Source organism: Sinocyclocheilus rhinocerous, unplaced genomic scaffold, assembly GCF_001515625.1.
Source record: "Sinocyclocheilus rhinocerous isolate Xijiao unplaced genomic scaffold, SAMN03320098_v1.1 scaffold1457, whole genome shotgun sequence".
In the NCBI taxonomy this organism is placed as follows: Eukaryota; Metazoa; Chordata; class Actinopteri; order Cypriniformes; family Cyprinidae; genus Sinocyclocheilus; species Sinocyclocheilus rhinocerous.
Genome location: NW_015632100.1, coordinates 341952 through 349108, shown reverse-complemented (window position 1 = coordinate 349108; position 7157 = coordinate 341952). Strand labels below are relative to the sequence as shown.

Here is a 7157-nt window from a genome sequence, read left to right as displayed (position 1 = left end):
ATAATTTTATTTATTTTCTTCCAAAGCAGTATTTAGCAAACTCTGCTACACTTTAGTGTTGTATGAATCACTCAAATTTTATATGCAAAACACCCTGCTAGAATATAAACAATCATAAAATGTCCCTCCAAATGTACAATTCCTTATTGGCTTGCGCACCTATTGAGGGTGTGACATCTTGTAACATTTGTGCTAGGCTGTGGCCTTGTCTTTCCAATCCTCAAAGTCCTTCTGCACCAAAAGTAAAGTTAAAACAACTTAAAAGTTGCAACCACAATCATGTCGAGTGAATCTGGTAAGAGATTCATGCCTCCTTGTACATGGCCCATCTACTCACATAAGTAGTGTTTGGGGGATGAGCACGCTGCCCTCGGGTTTGAGGGAGAATGTGAGCACTGTGATGCACTTCCCATCAAAGTGCTCCGCTCTCGGCTCGATTCTTTCAAGAGGAGTGAGCCGCTGCACCCTCTTTAAGATCATGGAGTTCACGTGTCAAACTGGCTGAGGCAGGAGAGATGGGTCCTTCCCATTCTCTCATGCTCTCGCCAGATCGTGAGTGCGCTGTGGTGCTTATTCCGATTGGGCAGAAGACACCTAATTTCTTGCTTCTGCAGAGATGGAGTTAGAAAGCGCAGACTCTGAGCGCTCCTCTTGCTATGATATAACATATGAGGTGGTGACTTGGGCAGTGGCCAGGTTAACCTGTTAAACGGCACCGTCACTTCGTCCAACTTAATGGTAACAGTTCCTGACAACAGTGTGCTGCATACACAATTTATCTTTTGAAAGAAGACCCTTTGGGCTTTACTATCCAGCATCCAGAGTTGATAATGCTCATAAAGATAAAAAGTTATAGACTCCGAAGTGCCTCCAGAAAAAAAATATGATTTGAAAGGCACGTCTCATGAGTTTATATTTCAAATTTGAGGAAGATATCATGAAAAATTTGATTCCTGCAAACATTTTTCTTAGACTATGTAGTAGTTTTTTTTTATCCTCTGGCTGGCCATACAATCAACATTCACTCTGATGGCCAGACATTCAGCATTCAAACTGATGGCCGGTCATACAGTCAGTAATCACACGCTGATGGCCGGTCATACAGATGTCATATATAAAACACCTGTGATTCACAAATACTTGCTAAGGAACTCGCATTCACATAAAGTAGCCTTGTTGAAAAGTTTGGGTGAGTAAGCGCAAAACACATAAGATGCAGTACTTTCAGTGACCTGTAATAGGCAGTATCATGTCTTTTGTAGCAGAAATAAACTGCTGCAGAAAAAGCTAGGTCCATGCAAAATGTAATGTGTAACTGCAACACTCATTTCAAATGTAGTGGAGTAAAGAGTACAGATACTCATTCAAAAATGTAGTGAAGTAAAGAGTAAAAGTTGCTAATATCTTTGATACTCAGTACAACTACAAAGTACCAGAAAAGATACTCAAGTACAGTTACTAATTACATTTACTTAAATACTTTACACCTCTGTATATATATAATTGTATGCTATATATACATTCCTAGCCCAGCAAATACTAGCTAGAAACAACTTTTTTGTACAAAGAGCTGAGATATGTACCACACCCCCTGACAGATGACAGGTTCGTCACAGCGCACGTCATGAGCTAGTCACAATTTTGAGCACGGAGAGGGTCTGAATGAACATAAACACAACAACTTGTCCATGTGAGGAATGTAAACTTCCCATATATCATTAGAATCGTGCACTCATTGGCTAGATTTTCCATCAATCATATCGCTTCCATAATGTCACTTGCTGGAATTGTAAAGAGTCAATGATAGGTTGTGCATAGCAATGCGTCACTACAAACGGCTGCAAAGTTTGGATGTTTATGGACAAGATTCACCTATCTTTGACTTTTTTTTTTAGTTTTTAACACTGTAGACTAGAAAACCATGTTGCTTTCCACTATCGAGACACCGTTTTTTGGCATGTAAGTTATTCCGTAATGAATACAAACAATAATTCTCCCTGAAAAAATGTGACGTAAACAAAGGAATAACCATCCATATTACAACATTATTGTTTCACTGGACTAAAAAAGCTCTATGGGATGTTGTTCTGTGGACCCCCTACCTTTTGAACTAAACCGGGATTTACATCAGTAGATGCGTTTGCCACTCGTTATTGCGATCATACTGGTATGTACTCCATTTTTATTATGCATGTTTTGATGAGTACTGCTTACACAAATTTAGCAAATACATTCCTTATAAGCTGTCCATTGAAAAAATGCGATCTATCATCGATGGTTGAGGCTTAGACCTTTAGAATGACATATAGATAGTCAAGATTAACTATGTCCTTTTTTATTTAATCTATTCGTAAACATTGAAACATGCAAACAAAGAGCATTTCAGGACGCCCGGTTAAAGCTAGACTGGCAGCAGGAGCAAGAGACCCCCAGATGCTCCAATCTGGATGACAGATTTCTGTCAGGTGGCCAAAGGGAGGGACCTCAGTGATGGTCTCTCTCCTTCTTTGGTGATATCCATGGCGAGATAACTCATTCATCGAGTAAGCCTTATTCATTCCGTGCCTTTGTGCCCTCAGATCTGTCAAGCAGACGGCTCATGCCATTCTATGGTTGCTATGGTCGCCATGGAGAGGCACTTATGGATTAACCTGGGCATCAAGGACAGGGGCAAGGTGTTCCTCCTGTGATGCCCCTGTGTCGCCTTCTGGCCTATTTGATGACTCTGTCAACACAGTCGTCAGTAGGTTCCGGGAGGCAAAGCGGCACGAGAAAGCTTTCCACAAGTTTCTCCCTTGCCATGCTCAAGTATCATGGCTGACAGCCACCCAGTCCCAACATGGTCTGGCTCCTCTGAGGCGGGAATCCCAGAAAGAGAATGTGGTGAGTCGTGCACCCCCTCATAAAGAGGAGTGGCTCGCCACACTCAGCCACCAGAGGAAGCCAGACCTAAGAATGGTCATCGCGACCAAAAAGAAGTCCTGAGAGTGGTGCACTCAGGACTGTGGGGGTGTGTACCCTCAGGGAGGGGTGCAAACAATTCCAACAGAGAGTAGGGGATCCTTCCGGGCACCCTCAGGGGAACGCTGTACAATCTCCGCCACCACTGATGTTACAGGGGGCAGCGGTTTCCAGCTAAATGTTACATGTTCGTCGTCTCCTGCCTTGTTTCATGACACCGAACATCGATCTATTGTCCTCCGAGTTCCAATGGCATGGTCTCCACTACCATGAATCAGGAACAAGAGCTTTTGCTTACACAGGAATTGCAAACTCTGCTGGACAAAGGGGCCATAGCACATGTTCCTCTTGCAGACAGAGAACCAAGCTATTAAAGCCGGTATTTTCTGGTTCCCAAAAAAAGATGGGGGGCTGCGTTCAATTTTGAATCTTCGTAGGTTGACCGCTACCTCAGAACATACAAGTTCAAAATGTTGACAATCAAAAATATTGTGTCTCAGATCCAGTCCGGGGATTGGTTTGTGACAAATGATCTCAAGGCACATACTTTCATATAGGAATTTTGCCACAACACAGGAAGTTCCTGAGGTTCACTTTTGGGGGCAAAGCTTACCAGTATCGGCTTCTTCCATTTAGACTAACCTTGTCATCCTGCACATCCACAAAATGCATGGATGCAGCACTGGCTCTGCTGCGACTCCAGAGCATCCACATTTTAATTACATAGACAACTGGCTGATTTTGGCCCAGTCTCAAGAGCTTGCGCTTTGACATCAGGATGTCATCCTCACTCATCTCAAGTCTCTTGGGTAGAGACTCAGTGGCAAGAAAAGAGTTCTCTCTCCCGCCCAGAGGACAATGTATTTGGGGGTTGTATGGGATTTGATCACAATGCAGACACAGCTGTCTCCCGCCTGTGTCAAATCCATTCTGAACACCCTAAAGCAGGGGTGGGCAAACCTGGCCCTTCCAGGCCATTCCAGTGACCCATACTTGGAATTAGTGCTCTGCATTTAACCCATCCAAAGTGCACACACACAGCAGTGAACACACACACACCCAGAGCAGTGGGCAGCCATTTATGCTGCGGCGCCCGGGGAGCAGTTGGGGGTTCGGTGCCTTGCTCAAGGGCACCTCAGTTGTGGTATTGAAGGTGGGAGAGAGCGCTGTACATTCACTCCCCCCCACCTACAATCCCTGCCGGTACGAGACTCGAACCCGTAACCTTTGGGTTACGAGTCCGACTCTCTAACCATTGGGCCACGACTTCCCCAAAAAAGTTACTCTCCATTACTTTCAAAAGGTTCTAATTCTCATGGCGGCTGTATCCATGGTGATACCTTTGGGCCTCCTGCACATGAGACCTTTTCAGTTGTTCCTCAGAGCCAGGGGATTTCATCCAAGGGCCAATCCCCAGAGGCAGATAAGGGTCAAGCGCAGGGGACTTTGTACCCCTTTCTATGAGGTTTTTTATGTAGTCTCTTTTTTACTTTGCGCTCCTAGCCTCTGTGTTATACACTTCTCTATAAGAACTGTTAGTTTAGACTATTAGATAGAATATATGCTAATATAATTTATGCTATTTGTGGCAGTTAGATGTAATCTGCCTCTTACTGGCACCTGCAGAACCTATAAACATCTGCCAACTGTGTGTTGAGAAATCTGAAATTTAAGCAATTGATTGCGAAGAAGAAGACAGCAGAGAAGACATGAAAACTGCCTCTGAAAACAATAATATAAGAGCTATCAGGTTCAGATGTCACCTTCATCCATGGAAAACACAAATGTAGCCTAACTGAAAGGAAATAAATTGCTAAATATCTGAAGGGGTGTATCTCTTAATGATTAAGGTCAATTTAACAATATCTTTTTGCAGAAAGTACTGCCAATACTGAAACTGCTGGCATGCACTATTGGACATTCAGTGGCTGTATCCAGTTCTTCAAGTTATGTTATGATGACATTGGGGGTCTAACTTGGGAGCCCTTATCACCTCTGACTTTAAGAGAAAATGCCAATGAGAATTGGCTAGTGGAATTTGCATGCTAATCCACTCCCAGTACATACAGGTATATAAGGCGACAGCGTGCATCCACTCATTCAGATTTTTGCTTCGGAGCAGAGTGTTACTCAAAGCCTTTCTCCTCTGCTAAAGAACCTGTTCGATGTGGCGTTACGGCACAGACAGCAGTGTCCCTCAGCGATTCCCCTGGGTGCTTCATCTAAAAAAGCAGATTTCCTAAAAGAGCTGTAGGGTATCAGACCGAATCAGACAATTTAAGATTTGATATGTTTTAATCACGTATTGTGTATGTCTTTTTAATAACTATTGAATAACTTCATATTCATGTTTAGTATGCGTGTTTGAATCTTCTTGCTTGAAACGTTTCTTCCAATCAATTCTTTGTCAAATGTATCATATTCTTGTTATAGAAATTATGTCCAAAATTATACTCTACAAGAGCGGGAAAATTCGGACCTTTTGACTGATAAGATAACATTTGATTTATGAATTGGGAGGAGAAACATCGCAACACCCCGAGCTAAGACAGTGTCTAATTGGTCAAAACACCATTTGGGATGTGGCCAACAACCCGGTTTAAATACTCAGGACACCATCAGATTTCGCGCTTTTTGAGGGTGTGTTCTGTGAGAAGCAGAGGTCAAAAGTTTTGTGCTTACAAGTTAATGTCTTAAGCTGCCGATCTTGTTACTGTGCTAATTAATAGTGTTTTCACTATATTTTGGATATTGATATCCATTGCAGAGTTGTTATGTTATACGGCTCGTTCAATGAATCGCTGGCCGTCTCAGTGATCAGCCGTAAAACAGTGATTCTGTCCAAAGTCCCTTTAAAATCTTAAATGATTCCCTTTGAGCTAAATTGACCTGTTTCCCTTACAAGCAAATCATGGACGATTCACATGTTTTTAAAGATTCCGTTTCGTCCGTGTCCTCTTGGTTGCGGTTGTTTCCTGTCCTCTGATGATGGCCACGAGCGTTGTCTTCCATGTCTGGGCATTCAGCACGTTGAAGACGCATTTGTGGATGGTTCATGCCCGCACTGAGTGCATGACCATGGCAACCCTGCATTCACATCTCTCCATTCTTAAAAGGGACAAGGGCAGACCCCTCTGCCATTATCTATTCCGGTTTCTCTGCCACGAGCAGAAGACAGCCAGCTAGTGCTCTGGGAGATCTGAGGATTACAGTGAGAGCCTCTCCGCCGGGCCAAGCCCCACGGACCTCTCACTCCTTCTGCAGCACTTGTCCTGTGCAGCTTCTAAGTGATTCTGCTGGCCCATTTCACGGCGGTCCCAGCGTTTCATTCAGAGCGCTGCCTGAGAATCAGATGTCAATAGCAGCATCGGGGGATGGGCCATTGCCCTCTGAGGATGAAGATTCGGTTGGGCTGCCACCTCGGGTGTTGTTGTCACCGCCGACTCGGAGTTGGTGGCCATGATTTTGCAGGCAGCCGTGAGCATCGGGCTGGAGATGAATACACCGCCCAGCCCTGATTGGTTTCTCTGCGCACAGCGTGTCTCACAACCGTGTTCTGCCCCGGTTCCTTTCTTCCTGGAGGTGCATGAGGAAGTGACAAAGTCGTGGACGGCCCCTTTTATGGCCAGAAACCGCACGTCTTCTTCCTCCGTCCTCATTACCCTCGATGACGGGGCGGCTAGGAGGTACGTCGACATTACCCAGGTGGAGAGAGTGGTTGCACCTGTGCCTGCAAAACGCCGCCACTTGGAGGAATCGTCCATGTCTCCCATCCAAAACCTGTAAGATGTCGGCGGTTCTTGCTGCCAAAGCTTATAGTGCTGCGGGCAAGCCGCCTCTGCCCTGCATGCCATGGCTATCCTGCAGGTCCACCAAGCCAAGGCACTTAAACAAATCCACAAGGGTAGTACTGACCCAAGGTTAATGCAGGAGCTGCGCACGGCAACTGACTTCGTTCTCCGGATGACAAAAGTCACGGTCCCTCGGGAAGGCGATGTCCACGTTAGTGGTCCAAGAGAGGCATCTCTGGCTCAACCTGGCTAAGATGAGAGAAATTGGCAAAGTACACTTTCTTGACACTTGACACTCCCATCTCCCTGGCTGGCCTGTTTGGAGACACTGTCGAAGACTTTGCCCAGCAGTTCTTGGCAGTGCAGAAGAAGACTGAGGCCATTCAGCACATCTTGCCCCGACAT

The 7157-nt window shown here is 44.9% G+C and overlaps 1 long non-coding RNA gene across 1 annotated transcript in view; it reads left to right on the top strand.

Annotated features, from left to right (window-relative positions):
• The window catches only part of LOC107742191 (uncharacterized), a 21471-nt gene extending 15837 nt beyond the window's left edge, over window positions 1-5634 (top strand). The window contains exon 3 of the long non-coding RNA XR_001640289.1: window positions 5622-5634. This is a non-coding gene — a long non-coding RNA (uncharacterized LOC107742191). The remainder of the gene's footprint in view (window positions 1-5621) is intronic.
• The last annotated feature ends 1523 nt before the right edge of the window (window positions 5635-7157 follow it).